This window comes from Emydura macquarii, unplaced genomic scaffold (assembly GCF_026122565.2).
Source record: "Emydura macquarii macquarii isolate MOO-44397 ecotype Brisbane River unplaced genomic scaffold, CSIRO-AGI_Emac_v2 contig_295, whole genome shotgun sequence".
NCBI lineage: Eukaryota > Metazoa > Chordata > Testudines > Chelidae > Emydura > Emydura macquarii.
Genome location: NW_027130432.1, coordinates 4787801 through 4804623, shown reverse-complemented (window position 1 = coordinate 4804623; position 16823 = coordinate 4787801). Strand labels below are relative to the sequence as shown.

General features: G+C 40.7%; 1 long non-coding RNA gene across 8 annotated transcripts in view; it reads left to right on the top strand.

Annotated features, from left to right (window-relative positions):
* LOC137155016 (uncharacterized) overlaps positions 1-16823 on the top strand; it is a 505162-nt gene that overhangs the window by 77691 nt on the left and 410648 nt on the right. The window contains exon 1 of one of the 8 annotated variants that reach the window (XR_010920324.1): positions 13666-13736. The exons of 5 other annotated variants lie outside the window; for them this stretch is intronic. This is a non-coding gene — a long non-coding RNA (uncharacterized lncRNA). Of the gene's footprint in view, positions 1-13665; positions 13737-15569; positions 15689-16823 lie in introns of those variants that run through there. 2 more of the 8 variants (XR_010920335.1, XR_010920330.1) reach the window with 2 other exon arrangements.

The window sequence follows — 16823 nt, the reverse complement described above, 5'->3', positions numbered from 1 at the left end:
CTAGCTAGGCCCTACTACAGCCATGAGAACACAGAGAAGGACTAGGAAGAGGTGATCAGTATGCCAGGTTCCTCTCCACCAATGTTGGTAAAACTGGATCAAAGTTGACTTTACTAGAACTGGCCAGGAAACCAGGGCTGGCCTCAAAACTGGGAGACTCCAAATGAGCCAGGTACCCAAACAACCTTTATATGCGAAATGTTGTAGGGCGGCTGGCCCCTCTGAATGAAGTAGATCCAGTGTCCCTGTGCCAGGATTGGTGCTCCCATTTGTTCAGTTAAGTGGCAGCAACTGGGAGCTATAAAGGGCTAAGGAGAGTGAGAGAGAGGGAGAATCTTGGTGAGAGTCAGTCAGGAAAAGTCAGAAGACTGGGGGAGGTCTCTGGGAAAAGCTGCAGAAAGTTCTCTGTAGGCACACCCTGGGAGTAGGGAGGAAAGTAGGTATGTCTGGGACTTGGGAGAAGGCTGAAGGCAAGGAGAGCGGCAAGAGGGGTTTGCTGGCTGATGTCCCCAGGCCAGAGAACTAAAGGCAGCAGGATGTATAGCAGCAGCAGATGGAGATGCTTGCTGGCCCCACGCTAAAGCCAAGGGCTAGAGAACGCTGAGGGCAGGGGAGTATCACAGGGGTCTACACACTGATGTCTCAGTGCTAGAGAGTTGGATCCAAGGGAAGAATGAGAGGGGCAGGGGAGTAAGAGATGCTCTCTTGGGAAAGGTGACCGCCCAGCAGAGGGGGTTCCTGCTGGGAAAAGAAGCATTGCACTTCAGCTGGTAGGGCTGGTGGGCTATCCTAGCAGAGCACCAGAAGAGAACTGACACTGGAACTGCACTGTAGAGGAGGGGCATGGTGAGGGATGCTGTGGCTGCATGTTGCATATATTGTTTGAGTATGCTGGGAACATGCTGGACTAGGGGGCATGTTCTGTTATGATTTATGTGCCTCGGACCTCTGCACTAAGTGATCCCCTCAGGGGCCATTTGCACTAAGACTGTCTGGACTGTGTCTGAGGACTCAAAAGGAGGGAAACTGAGGCAGGCAGGCCTATCATGTCCTAGCCTGCCACAGGAGGGTGCTCCAGATTCAAGTACGCTCCCAAGTCCATTATTTTGGTACCAGTCAGAGAGTGATGCTGATAGGTAACTATGATGAGAGCCGTGTTACTAGCAGTAATGTCACTATTATGTTTTTAATTGGTGTTTCTCTGTTGTCTCTCAAACTTTGTTGAGTTTGGTGTATGTGAAAGTGAGAGACTAATTGCACTTACTTGATCCAGAAACAAGACAGGTAGATACTGTGGAAATTTTTCCCATATGGCACTGTATGTTAGTTCTCTCGGTAAATTATACTGGAAATCAATATAAAGAGAAAGGGAGGAAGCCTAAGGGGCCATCCGCCAGATGAGAGGCTATGCTCCACCCCATCCCTGATTCACCAGCTTTACGCCACATAAGAACAGTCATACTGGGTCTGACCAATGGTCCATCCTGCACAGAATCCCGTCCCTGACAGAGGCCAATGCCATATAGTCCAGAGAGAATGAACAGAACAGGACAAATTCAAGTGTCATCCAGTCCCGGCTGCTGCAGTCAGAGGTTTAGGGATGCCCAGAACATGGGGTTGCCATCATGGCTAATAGCCACTGTTGGACTTATCCTCCATGAATTTATCTAAATCTTTTTTGAACCCAGTTATACTTTTGGCCTTCACAACATCCCCTGGCAACAAGTTTCACAGGTTGACTGTGTACTGTGTGAAGAAGAATTTCCTTATGTTTGTCTTGTACCTGCTGTCTATCAATTTAATCAAGGGACCCCTACTTCTTTTTAAGTGAAGAGGTAAATAACACTTTTTTTCCATAAAATTCATGATTTTATAGACCTCTATCACACATCTGCTTAGTTGTCTCTTTTCTAATGTGAACAGTCCCATTCTTTTTAATGTCTCCATGTATGGAAGCTGTTCCATATCCCTAATCATTTTCGATGCCCTTCTCTACACCTTGTGCAATTCTAATGTATCTCTTTTGATTTGGGGTGACCACAACTGTGTGCAGTATTCAAGGTGTGGGCATACCAGGCATTTATATAGTGGCATTATGATATTTTGTTTTATTGTCTATCCCTTTACTAGTGGTTCCTAACATTCTGTTAGCTTTTTTGACTGTCACTGCACATTGAACTGATGTTTTTTAGAGAACCATCCACAATGAATCGAAGAGCTCTTTCTTCAGTGGTGAAGCTAATTTAGATCCCATCATTTTGTATGTCTAGGTGGGATTATTTTCTTCCAGTGTGCATTATTTTGCACTTATCAGCATTGAATTTCATCTGCCATTTTGTTGCCCAGTCACCCAGTTTTGTGAGATCCCTTTGTAACTCTGTACAGTCTGCTTTGGACTCAACTATCATGAGAAATTTTGTGTCATCTGCATCTACTCCTTTGTTCATTAATGAATATGTTGAGCAGCACTGGTCACGGTATAGATCTGTGGCAGACCCTGCTATTTACCTTTCTCCACTGTGAAAACGTACCTTTTATTCCTGCCCTTCTTTTCCTATCTTTTAATCAGTTACTAATGCATGAGAGAGGACCTTCCCTCTTATCCCATGACTACCTACTTTGCTTAATAGCTTTTGCTGAAGGACCTTGTCAAAGACTTTCTGAAAGTCCAATATCCATTGAATCACCCTTGCCCACTTGTTTGTTGACTCCCTCAGAGAATTCTAATAGACTGGTGAGGCATGATTTCCCTTTATAAAACCCATGTTGATTCTTCCCCAACATATTGTGTTCATCAATATATTTGATGATTCTGTTCTTTGCTATAATTTCAGCCAATTTGCCAGGTACTGAAGTTTGGCTGTAATTGCTGAGATTGGCTCTGGAGCCTTCTTTAAAATTGGTACCCTCCAGTCATCTGATATAGAGGCTGATTTAAGCGATAAGTTACATATCATAGTTAGTAGTCCTTCAGTTTTATATCTGAGTTCCTTCAGAACTCTTGGGTGAATATCATTTGGTCCTGGTGACTCATTACTGTTTTAATTTATCAATTTGTTCTAAAACCTCCTCTACTCACATCTCAAACTGGGAGAGTTCCTCAGATTTGTCACCTAAAAAGAATGGCTTAGGTGGCGGATCTTCCCCATATCTTCCTCAGTGAAGACCAATGCAAAGAATTCATTTAGCTTCTCTGCAACAGCCCTTTCTTCTTTCAGTTTTCCTTTGGCACCTTGATTGTCCAAGGACCCCATTGATAATTTGGCAGGCTTCCTGCTTTTGATGTACTTAAAATAAATGGCTGTTAGTTTTTGTATCTTTAGCTAGTTGCTCTTCACATTCTTCCTTGGCCTGCCTCATTATACCTTTACACTTGACTTGCCAGAATTTATACTACCTTTTTTATTTTCCTCACTAGGATTTGACTTCTAATTTTTGTTTCTAGCTGCCTCTTTTACTCTTAGCTATGGTAGCCTTTTTTTTAGTTCGCTTTTTTTTTTTCATTTAGGGTATACATTTAGTTTGAACTTCTATTATGTTGTTTTTTAAATTGTCTCCATGCAGTTTGCAGGCATTTCACCCTTGTGACCATTCCTTTTAATTTCTATTTTAATTAGCTTTCTCATTTTTGTGTAGTTCCCCTTTATGTGGTGAATTTCTTTGACATTCTCCCTCCCCCTCCCCAATGAAGATAAATATAATTATATGATGGTGGCTATTACCAAGTGGTTCAGCTATATTTACTTCTTGGACCAGATCCTGGGCCCCATTTATGATTAAATCAAGAATTGCCTCTCCTTTTGTGGAGACAAGCTACTCCAAGTAGCAGTCATTTATGGTGTCTAGAAATTTTATCTCTGCATCCCTTCCTGAGGTAACACATACAAACTCAATATGAGGATAGTTGAAGTCCCCTTTGACTATTGCATTTTCTTCCTTTGTAGACCTTCTAATCTCCCTAAGCATTTTACAGTCATTGTCACCATCCTGGTCAGGTTGTGGATGGTATATTCCTATGCTCTTATTACACAGCATGGAATTTCTATCCATAGAGATTCTCTGGTGCAGTTTGATTCCTCTAAGATTTTTACTTTATTCTTTCTTTCACAGAGTGGCACTCTCCCCTCCCCCCATGGCACCCTACTCCATCATTCCTATATATTTTGTACCCTGATATTACCGTGTCCCATTAATCCTCATTCAACCAAATTTCTGTGATGCCTATTATATCAATATCCTCATTTAATGCCAGGTACTCTAGTTCACCCATCTTAATATTTGGACTTCTAGCATTTGTATGTAATCATTTGTATATTTTGTCAATATTCAGTTGCTTATCTTCATATGTTATATTTTTGGGGATCTTATGTTTTGCCTGTCTCTTGCTAGCTCCTACCTGAGCTAGCTATCACTATCTGAGAGCTCCCCCTGCCATTAGAAGAGCTCTCAGCTGGTCAGCTATGAGCAGTTTCTCTTCACTTTGCACCTGCTGAGCCGCAAAAAGAAGTCATGTCAGAATATGGTTCTATAGATTAGCTGGTCTTTCAGGCCCTTATTTTCAGTACAGAGGTGACCCTGATGCAATTTCTTATTGATGATGAGTAGGCAGTGATGCTTTCAGTGAAGTTTTGGCTGAACGTAAATGAGGCTTTTGGGCCTCTGTGTTGGACAGTTCTATAGCAGACACTGACATTGTATAAACTAAAATGAACCCTTTTTGGAATGAATCATCAAACTGGTTTTAACACATACATCCCGGCTATAAAGTACACTAGGATGCATAGATGTTACCACCAGTGCTATTCTACTTGAAGCTTTAGAAGATAGTCAACAGCAACTTTTCTTATCTCTAAAGATAAAACTACTCTGTTTATATTTCAAAATCTTGTTTTAGAACTGTTCATTACGATACTGTGATGACTATTAATATATTTAATGTTACACTTCAAGAATCGTCTGACATTATTTTACACTTTCACTGAATATCTGTTCGTTTTAATGAGAAGAAACTTCAAGGATTATATTTTATCAGAAAAACTACATTTACTGAGCCAGGACCTCACCTGTGGTAAACTGGCATAGCTTCATTGGTTTCACTGATCTACATCAGTTGAGGTTCTGCCTCACTAGGTTTAAAGTGGTGGTATTTCAAGGCTTTCAAAATGCTGTATGCAGAACATTCTGGACATTTTAGATTTATAAGGCATCTAATTTGCAAACCACAAACATTCCAATTTATAGGAGTTCTTGTATCAAGATGTTTGAGGAGTGGTAACATTTATTTTAAGTGCCATTTCATTAACAAATTGTTATGACATTACACTTCTCTTTGATCAACTGATCAACACTAATATCATATCGCCAGTAACAGGAGCTACTTCTGAAGTGTATTGACGATCAGTGTAATAAAAAATCAATGATCTAAACTGAGGTTGGTTGTTCTATAAACGCAGTTTATGTAATTTGATAATGCCAATCCTAATAGAGTTAAATATAATCCATCGAAATTTCAGGATGCAAGGGTCAATAGGGAGTGCAATGCCTCACTTCCCAGCAATTACCACTTATTACTGGGGCAGTGCTTCTGCTTTGCTGTTCTGCTTGCCTCAGTAAATAGTATTTGGAGACCCTGCAGCTTCAGTCAATAGAGTACAGTTTTATTGTCACTGCTTCATAGATAGATCAATATCAAGTCTTCTGAGACACAGGAAAGAACCACCACACACCACTCTACTGAAACCTTGTGTTTTTATGATTCTGAAATTATACATTTTATTCATTTCTCATGGCCAATATCACTATTGCTTTCAATAGGGCCCCTTTCACTAAATTTTTGTCTCATTCATTATATTTACACTCATAAAGAAAAGGAATTTGTGTTCTGAGTTATAATCAACCAGAACTGCAAATATTTTTTCCTCTCCCCGATGTTGGCTTCACTTACAAGGTTTTCTTATCCTGGTGCTGCAGGGTCTAAGACGCAGTATGGAACCAAATAAAGGATCTGATATGACCTCTTTTTGCAGGCTAAACTCCTATTGAAGACTAGTAAAAGTTTTGCTTCTACCAGGAGCATGGGATTGGAGCTCAAAAAAACCCCTGAATTAAAAAAAAAAAAAAAAAAAGGGGGGGGGGGGGAGGGAGGTTAATTTTAAAAACACTCAGCTAGAACTTCTTCTGTGTATAGAACTAAAGATGGGACAGTCTGCTCTCATTAGAAATCCCTAGCAAAAAGAGTGGCTGTACAACTTTAAAGATGGTATTTTTAAAAATGTCTGCGACTTAGGAGCAAAAGTCCTACTGAAAGTCAATAGAGTTTGTGTTTCTAAATCCCATTTTTTGAAATCTTATCCTGTATATATTTCAGGAAGGGCAAAATACACACCACATGAGAGAGGAGATGTAAGTTAGCCACTTCATGCTCACTTACATGTTGGTAGAGTCAATGTAAGGTATTAGGGAGTTTAAGGGATTCTAATTTATACCATTTTATGTATCACTTCTGAATTTGGCCCATATTGTTTGCATTTTGCTTTCATTAGTGGGATGTAGAGTATCATATCCTATATAACTTGAGTGCAAGACATGCCATACATTACCCCCTAAGCAGACTTCTGTATTTTGGAGTTTGTCCCAGGTACCCTCCATGAGATTCACCTTTTAATTTTACAAACTTCCTTCCTACTGTGTCCTTTGACACACACTCATATAGAGTAAACACAGAGCATCTCAATATTAAGACAGAGCTAAATGACTATTACAAATCTTCCAGCTTAGTAATAAATATAAAATTCAGAACAAGCCAACAGAAAAGATGACGTGCAGAAAAACTTTTTTCACTGATAACCTCTTTTTTACTTTCACATCTGCTATAAAATTCACTGTATGTTATTCTGGCAAATTACATGAACATTGTGTCACATTTAGCATGAAGCCCATCCTATCTGATTAGCAAATTTCTATAAAATTATTAACGTTTCCTACACATCATGCCAATGATGACTCATCAGTGAAATATTTAAAAAAAAGGTGATCAGATTTTTTCCATTGGGTTAGCATAAACTAGTTTTTAATGAATGCTTTGGGAGCACTGAAAAACTCAATTTTTGTTGCTGGTAGAAATCCCATGTGGTATATAGACACTGAAAGTCTGTTCAATGATTTAGTCAGGTAAAAAAGGTGAAGAAGGATTTCAACATTTTTAAAAACAGAGACCCCCTTTCCAACACCTTCAGGAGGGAGTTTTCCTTTCCACTCTCATAAATATTTATATCAATCACCACAACCTGCACAATCATCCCCATAAACTGATATGCACTCATAGCTACTGGTAATGAAATGTGTTTTACACTCCAAGTCTTTAGCAGTGTGCAGTGCAGACTTTATCAAAACAAGAGCTCAAGCATCCTTACTACCGTGGCACAGCCATTGGTAATTTTAAGGGATATTCCCCCCATGCTTACATCTTATATGTTACACAGACAGGAAGCAGTGTTGGCTACTGATTAGGGCACTGGACTGGGACCAAGCAGACCTGGATTCTATTCCCAAGTCTGCCACTGGCCTGCTGTGTAACCTTGGGAAATTCACTGCGCCTCTCTATGCCTCAGATTCCCTGCCTGTAAAATCAGACCAATGATGTGTTAATTCTTTTGTAAAGTTTGCCACTGGCCTGCTGTGTAACCTTGGGAAATTACAGACACTATATTTATACAATATAGTATAGTGGCCATGTTTAAAATAGTACCAGTTCTACCTGGGATTAAATATATAAGGTTACCTCTCCATTTGTAGAATGTGCTCCCTGCAACTGGATGCAGTGAATCTTTGACTAGCTCCAAGGAGCTCTTTTGGCTCTTTAAGAAGCTACACAGAATAGAATTTTGAGGAGTGGGAAAGGGGAAGTCACCTGAAGAGAGCAGACAAAGGGGCAAGTGGCAGGATTAGGTTTAGAGAAACACTAGTCCAATATGTGACAGGGGAGAAAGGAGTATTTATACCCCATGCACTCCATTAGGAGCTCTCTCTTTCTACGTCAGGCCAGCAACAGCCTCCCATCCATCCAAGGGATCAGAGTAGGAGTTGTTTTCTCTGATTAACTGTGTTCGTTATCCTAGTCACCTTGTTCACTGGGGCTGGAAAGGAGCTTTTTCTGCAACACCACATTGGCCGGGTCAGGGAATTTGTGTGGATAGGGAACGGGCTAGGTCAGAAATGTTGCTACTCAATAGATAACAGGTTTGGCAGTTGTCTCATGCAGGTACTCATTACAAAAGGGATATAGTTCATGGATAAATGGGAGATGGAAGGGGGGGAAGATGTCACTTAAGGAAACTGGGAAAAGAAAGGGTGGGGCTTCTAACAAATGTCCCTCCCTTTTTCTAGCTCTCCCCCCCCTTAACCTTCTTATGAAGAGACACTGTCAGGGTCCCAGTAAAGGACTGCTGGGACCAGACTGGGAAGGGGAAGTGCTGACAGCAGATTTTGCAAATAGGCTTAAATGATGAAAGAAATAATGATAAGCTGCTTAGTATTATTTATTGCCGGGCATTTCCCACATAACTGAAGTGAATAAAGTTGCAACCTAATTAAACTTCATCCATTGTGTCTAGTCTTTTTTCTGTGTGGCTGGGACAATTATCTACATCTCCCTGCACATCTCCCTGGAGGACACCTAGAATATTACAAATATTGAAGTAAAGTTAATGATCTACCTAGCACATTATCTAAAACAACTGACAAGTTTTAAGGGTGATGATTGTAAACTTCAGTGTTGGTGAGGCTGTCAAATATTTTGTGGATATACCATACATTGAAAATTAATAAATATGCCTTATATTGAGATAACAAGTTATTCTTTTATCCACTATAGTGTATTTTTTAAATTGTGAATAAGATCAGAAGTAATCTTTATACAATATAAGTGGGCTGTGTGGCTGTGTAGAACACTGAGCAGTTTTATTATATACTTTCAAAACATTTTTGTAATATGAAAAAGTTGGGGGAAATTCCAGGTTTTCTATAACATTTTGGCAAAGCACAAATTGGCCTTTATGTCAAGTTATTCACAGTGTGAAAAGAATTTGGGTGACTAACAAGAAACAGTAAAGGCCTGATCCAAAGCCCATTGAAAACCATGGGAATGTTTCCATTGACTTCAGTGAGTGTTGCGAAACAGAGGATTAAGGCACTCACCCAGTAAGTAGACCCTTGTTGACTCACTGAAAACGAATAAGCCTGGATTTCAACTCGATTATTTTCATGGTGCAGCATGACTCAACATTGGTGAGATTAGTAGAATCTGGCCCATAAAGCCAAATGCCTAGCCCAGCACTCTGCATGGGTGAAGGGAATGGGGAGAAGTCATCTGTCCCCAAGCCTAAGAAACAGCCACAGAAGCTCCTTCTGCCCAATGGCTGACGTAGTCTTGTGCTCCCTGCAGTGTGGAAGATGGCGTGATTCTCACAGCAGCCCCATCTCATCCAGCCACTGCACACTCTCATGGAGGGAGCCTGATAAGCTCAGTGCACGGCGCCTGGATCTCTTCTTGCTCTCGGCCTTTCTATTCCATGCAATGGATCAACAGCAGTTTTACTGATGAGGTCACTCTGTCACCATGGGATATGGAGCTGGATTTGCTTCATAATGAGAAACAATTGAAGGGTCTGAACTGAGGGCTAAACCTTGTACCCGTTATCTGAGATTCTTCATTTCCTTTCTGAAACTCAGATACAAGCATTCTGTAGGGCAAAACCCTGATAGAGATTTGGGGACCTTAACCGTCAAGGTATACCCACACCCATCACACGAACTAATGGTTTGACCCCTTTCCTTTTATAGTACTTACTGAAGGAGAAGATGAAAGGAATAGGTAATCTCCATGGGACTATGCCATCCACTTTGGAAGTGTCATCTCTGGATGAAGGTGTTTTTTTCAAGAATTAATTGACAGCATCAGTAATATACATTGTCCAGGGCTTTAATGTCATTCCAGTAAATGCCATTTTTTCTCGTGGCAGTACTATGTTTCAGCAAAGACCACAGCAGGTCTGAGGGTATTATTGAGATACGAGTGGACAGACAAGAATAATAAAACACTTGCTCATTCCTAATCAAAAATCACTTACGTGAAAATACAGGTCAGCATTATGATAATGCCTTAGATATAAGACCCACATGTTTGTTGATCAAACAGTGCATTCTGTGCATCTGACAGAGAGCAGATATCATTTTAAGTCTGTTTACACAATTTCTTATCACTGGGAGAAAATAGTAGATATTCAGTTATCAATTATGCAGCATTTTCTCTTTGAACAATGCTTTATATGTGGCGATTGCTCAGTGGGAATACAGAGTGAAAGAGATTTAAATGCTTTGCTCTGCCAATCTTAAGACCTCTGAAAATACAGTTTGTCAGAACATGCAAATCTTAAAAAATGGAAGAGGCAGGAAAGGAACAGACAATCCATGAATTGTTGTGGAAAATTAAATCTAAGGCCAAAAGAGATAAATATTAGTGTTTATAACAAACAATAGGAAGAAAATCAGATTACTCTCGCAATTCTGCAATGTCCTAATGTTGTCCTAATATTTATTCTTAAAAATTATGTTAGTAAATATCTGTGTTTTTATGGTGAAAGTTCATCTAAACTGGCTGTGTATTGGGAAATGAATGGGGCCTTGTATCCTCATTAAATGCAGTGAGTGGGAAATACAGAGGTTAGCTCTTTATGGTTCTCATTTGAAATGGTACAAGTCATCAGTACAACTAAATAATTCACTACAATCCAGTGCAGTTAATCACCCCATAAACTTTATATTCAACAATTGTATTTACAGCATCTTCACCTAAGCAGATTTTCAGGCATGTTGTTTAAACCCAACAAGGGTTAACGTAATTATTTTATTTTGCTTTCTGTCAGTATCATGATTCCGCACAGTCAGTTAGAGAAGACTTCATGCAATGTAATTGGACAGCAATTGAAACTTTCCTCCCTCCACACACACACACCAAAGAGGCCATGGTACTGCCATGACCATAATTTTCACTTCTTTTTCAAAGGTGACCAAGCAATCTTCTCCCCTCGCTATATGGAAGGGCCTGGGGCCAGGACTTTTCTTTCCTCTTTCTTGAAAAAGCTAGGGGTTTTCTTCTCACCCTTCATGGAGGCACAGAGATATGGAAATTCTTCCCCTTCTCCTGAGAGGTCAGGGTAGGATTGCTACTAGCCTGAAGCTCTAATCACCTCTGCTTCATATAGTCAGGAGGGAAGAAAATATAATCTCCAGACCTGCCAGATTGTATAGGCACTAAATTCATATCTAATTTTTTCTCTAACATATATATGTTTCTAGGGAAAAGGACAGTCTTGCAGTTAAGGCACTGGGCTAGGATTCAGGAGATCTAGGTTAAGTTCCCCACTGTCCACAGTCTCTTCATCCTGTTACACATCAATTCCTCCTCTGTAAAACTGGGGTAATGGTACTTCCTTCCTTCTTCTAGCTTATGTACTTATACTGTAGGCTCTCCAGGAGAGGGATTGTGTTTGTATAGCGCCTACCCCAATAGATCTCATTTAGGGTTTCTACGAGCTGTTACAATGCAAATAATAATACCAACAAGGTGCTTTGGATGGATTCTGGTTATGTTTGTATGGAATTATGGTGCCAGAAAGGCATAGAAAAGAAAAGAATTCATGTAGTCCCTGGTGATTACAGCCCCAAAACACAGATAATTGCATTTGATTTTGGGGCTTGTTGTTACACTTGTTCTGGAATTAATTCACACATTGGTTGTTTTATATATATTTTCTGGTTCTGCACAGTGTCACAAAACATACTGAAAACTCTTAACACCTTTTAAAACTCGATTCGCTTCTGATGCAATAACAGAGATTGGTCCAATAAAGTAGAATGAAAATCCATTTGTGAGTCTTTTTGCTGAAGTATATTAAAAAAAAAATCTCCTGTTGTTTGAGCTTACCTTATAAAATGTTTACATGCCATTAAATAGTACTAACATCTCCTGTGTAAATTAAATGGGCTGCGATGTTCCCTGTGTCCTAAAGAGCACTAGTACTTGAGGCTATAAAAAATACCTTCATGTAGTAAATCAAATGCTCTGCTCCTAAAAGTGGAATTATTAAACTAAAGGAACACAATCCCTATCTAATTAGCTGGTCTGCATGCACATTGCACTGTAAGTACAGTGTAAAGGAATTTGTTTTAACCTCAGCACTCATTACATCCCAGGATTTTTAAAAGGGTGGAGATTGGGGTGGGAGAGAGGGTTTTTGCCTTGGAATAAGTCTGAATAGCATTTTTCAAGCATGTCAGTATTTTAATGATGCATTTATCCAGGAGATGTACAGTACATGTGAAAACAAATTGCTCACAAAGAGGTATATACGAATGCAATTCTTTTCTTTCAAGATGATGGACAGAAACTGTTTGTCTGCCTAAAACATAAAACACAATGGGCCAGCCTCAGAGGTGATGTGTAAGGTGGTGTAAATTGTGGTCACTTACATCCATTTATTGATGTGTAAGGGAGCCTACACTGGCATAAGGAGCCAGGAGAAGGGGTAAGAATGCTTAAAATGAAGTAGGGAGTTGTCGCCTTCAGTTTACATGTTCTTGCACCTTCCTGTTAGTTTCTTTCGTTGTTACATTCTTCTCTCGCTGGACCTTTGGCAGGTATAGTCTGCCAACTCTCCACTTTTGGAAAGTGTCTAGGTTTCAGTTGTGTAGAGGTACAGTGTCTCTTTGAACAATCCTGTTTTACTGAGGAATAAGTTTCTGAGGTTGGCGATCTGTGGAATGCAGCTTTTCCTTAAGGGTAAATTCTGTTTTTTCCTCTCTCAGCTCTGGAGTGGGGTGGGAAGTTGAAGGAAAGAAGTTGAAGTGGCCAAGAAGAAGTTTCCTGAGCCATTCTACCTGCCCAAGAGTCATATTTAGACTGTAGAGTTGGTACCATGGACTGTGGAATCATATAGATTGTTGAAGCTTAGAGCAGTGTGAGAGAGAGAGACACGGTCCAGCCAGGATGTAATTTTATATAATAAACATATGTATGTTTTTACTTGAAGTTCCATTTAAAATTAGCTGAATCATCACATATCAGTTGTTGTAAAATATTACCCATTACCAAAACCTGTGCTGATGCCTAAGTATGCTGGCCCTTGTAAACTCTGACCCAGACTGACTCCTGATCTGACCTATTAAAATATGAGCATTTGCTAACCAGTATCCCATGCACAGTGGTATCCGAGATTAAAATAGTTTTCCCCCTGTAAACAGGAAATATATGCTTTAATGGCAAAATATGACTGGCATTTACATGGCTTCTACCGACTGTACCTGATTTCTGGGAAACAGACCAGCTTTATAGGTATCTGCTAATAAGATTAGCATTTTTGGCTTGCTACAGTCACATAGCTCCATTATGGCTATTCTACAGCTGCTTTGTTTTATTTTGTTTTAAACATTAAGCAAGGGAACAAAGGGTTGCCACCACCACTCCCCACCCAGTGAGCATGACAAAAAGAGAGAGGAAACCAAAAACGAAGAGACACAGTTGCATTTGCAATCTGCCTTTCATCTTACTGGGAAGCTGCAGTGCTCCTCTTCTGTCAGTTGGTGGTGCTGTGTGAGGCTATAAATCAGCAAATGGGTGCCTTCCAAAAGGAATCTGCTGCTGCCGGCATGCCTAGAGCAGAAAGCAAGAGTCCTGTAAGGTAAAAGCCCTAAGTGTCTATTTCTGCAGGACGGTGGGAAAGAGCTCTGCACCTGGATTCTCCTCTCTTAGCATTTTGTATTAAGCATGTATTTGGGTAGCTTTTCAGTGTCACAGAAGGGCAGATGCCTGGCTGCTGTGATGGAAAGGTGAAGCATAACCTTTCCCAGCAGAGGCTTCTGAAGGCCTGCAAGCTTGGGTGGGGTCTGCTTGGTTACATCTACCATCTGGCTGGCTGTAGCCTATGATTTGCTGCATGAGACGCCCCTCAAGTGTGCGTGTCGGACTGATCCCCACCTAACACACAAGAGGGCTCTCTGTCAGCCTCTGGTCTGGTTCTTGTTCACCAGTGCTTGAGGAGGGGAGGGAAGGGGTTCCCTCCTGCCTCCCCCTCAGGCTGGATGGTATTCCTGTGCAAAGCAAGGCAGGGTTCTGTTCCTACTCTCAACCGTGAGTGAATATGGTGCTCGTACCAGAACACAACTGACTATTATTGTGCAATACACAGCTCTTAGCTTTAGCCTTCTTTTCATCTCTGCTTCCTGTACCCCCAACAGTCTCTCTTGCACAGTAGCACACAGATACCAACATGTATTCACTGTCATCTTGACCACTTTTGCTAGCAGAGCAGGCTATCAGGACAGCAGGGAGGCATTAAAATAATGAGCCTCTCGATGAGTATCCTTTCCTAGTCTCATATGACCTAAGGCCATATATTACCCTTGTTTGGCATGGAAACTCACTGATGGCAGTAGGAGATGAGAAGGTGGACTGAGGGCCATATGGTATATTTGGTCAAAAGAGAGAGAGAATTCTCTTGATTGTCAAGAAAATATGCTGACCCTGCTCAATTTGCCGAGAGAAGTGTTTTTACTGAATTAACTTAAACTCAAAATAGGAGTTATAAGGGGAATACCCTGTCTTAAAGTTTGGGGGCTATTAAGTACTAAACTACAATTGTGTGGGTTTTGCTTTGTGCAGTGCATGTACACAACTCTTCTTCATTTCATGTTATATATGCTACCATTTACTTCCCATTCCCAATGTGCCTAGCTGAGAAAGTGGATAAATGTGTGAGTGGCTTTTTGCAGTCTCTGCTAATACTGCTCCACAAATCAGTTTGAGTTACCAATGGATTGTTCTACTGCTACTGTGGTCAATATCCGAAGTTCAGATTAATTGCACTCTGTAACATCAGAGTGCATTTTAAAACTCCTCTCCAAAAACAGGGTGTAAAGCAAGTACAAATCCAGCCACCAGGCTGGTTTAATTTGTTGCATGCTGTTTCTATAAAAGTGACCATTAAGCAACATCATAAGTTAAAGTATGAACTACTAATGAATAATGGGGTGGGAGGGATAATGAGGCGTTAGAGCCTATGTGTAGGCAAATACCAACCTATATTTAAATAGCTAGAGATGAATCAAACTGGTTTATTTCTGTAGACCCATATTCTTTCTAACATTTTCATAGCTAATGTAACAAATGTGTGGTCCGTTGGTTACAGGAGAAGCCTGGCATCCAGGACTCTCCTGGGTTCTATTGCTAGGTCTGCCATTCTTAACTGTTTGGTGCCTTACCTCAGAGGGCTGTAAGGCTAATGAAAATTGGCCATTACTAATATATGGCACCTTTTTCGTCTGAAATCCTGAAGCTAATTTTCATGCATAAATTGATCAGGTCTTACAGCAACACCCCTTTGTAAGAAGTCAGGGGCATACAGGAATCGCTTTGCTGACAATTGAAATACAGCCATATCTGGTGTGGAATATAGAAACTATTTAAAAGTGCACAGCAATACGTAACAGCCGTGTAGGGTAAGAAGTGAAGAATAATAGCACGTCCATTTGAAACTGCTGGGGGAGTTTAGCTGGGCAGAATGTATTTACCTGAGCTGATACTTGGGCATGATACCAGCAATACAGAAAAAGTGCCGTGGGATCATCAATGACTGTAAGTGTTTGGGACTTTGGTTTTATATGTCATGCAAAAACTTGCACCTCCATCAGCATCCTACTCCCTAAAGCCATGCTGGGGCTTCTATTCAGCACAGATGCAGAGGGCTTTGCTTTGCTGCTGCACTTTATTCAGTTCTGACTGCTTACCTGGATGATAAACAGCATATGATGGTCTGACTTAATGTTTGCATGGTGTTCCAAGGTTCTCTGATATAAGTTCAGTGTATTAACTTTTAAGAGGATCTCTTACAGTGTTTCTTATAGTTTATAGCTTAGTAGGTTCTAACTTCTTTTTTTGGCAAAGATGTTGATGGTTAATTCTTTTTTCAGGTGTAGTTGTTCTGGAAAAATAGAGCTTTTTAGAGCCTATTTTAAAAAAAAAAACCCCTTCATGAAAATTGCATGTGTTGGGTCATCTTGGGAAATTCTCTTGACATTGACATGTATGCAGGTAGATTGCTCTAATTGCTTCTGATACAAGTTGCGACGACGACTGTATTTGTTGTTTTGTAATTATTTCAAGAGCGGTTTCTAGTAATTGGTGTGAGAATGAAAAGCAATTGCATTTCAAAGGACTAATAAATTCCAATCAGCAACATAAAATATTGGACAAAAGAGGCTACGGCAAGCACTTTCTGCTGCCTAAGCACAGGGCGGGAGGGAGGGTGAGGGAGGGGGATTAATGTCTTACCAAATATTTCAAATAGTATTTTAAACCTTCCAAGACTCCTCCCCCCCATTTAGGTTACATATTAGGGCCCCGATTTATTCTTCTGTCAGTGCGAGGCCCAAATCTCCCCCACTCCAGGGCTGCCCTGCCAAGTGCCTTTGTTGGCATGACCTCTATAGGCATTGCAGCAGCTGCGGAATAGTTGGGGGGTGGGAAATCACAGTGTGTTCCCCTTGCATTGGATGCTCCGGGAAGAGGGAGTAGGGATGGAGGCGCCTGCAAACCCAGCTATGCTGGTTCTGCGCCTGGTGGAGGGGCCCCTACATTGTGCACATTCCCTGGGGTTCCTCAGGGCTTCTTTAGCTCAACCAAGGGGCCACAGAGTAATGAAGAACTTGTCCGTGGGACTGTGGAAGGGCCTATGGAGGAAAAAAATTGGAGCAATGTATCGATTCTTAAT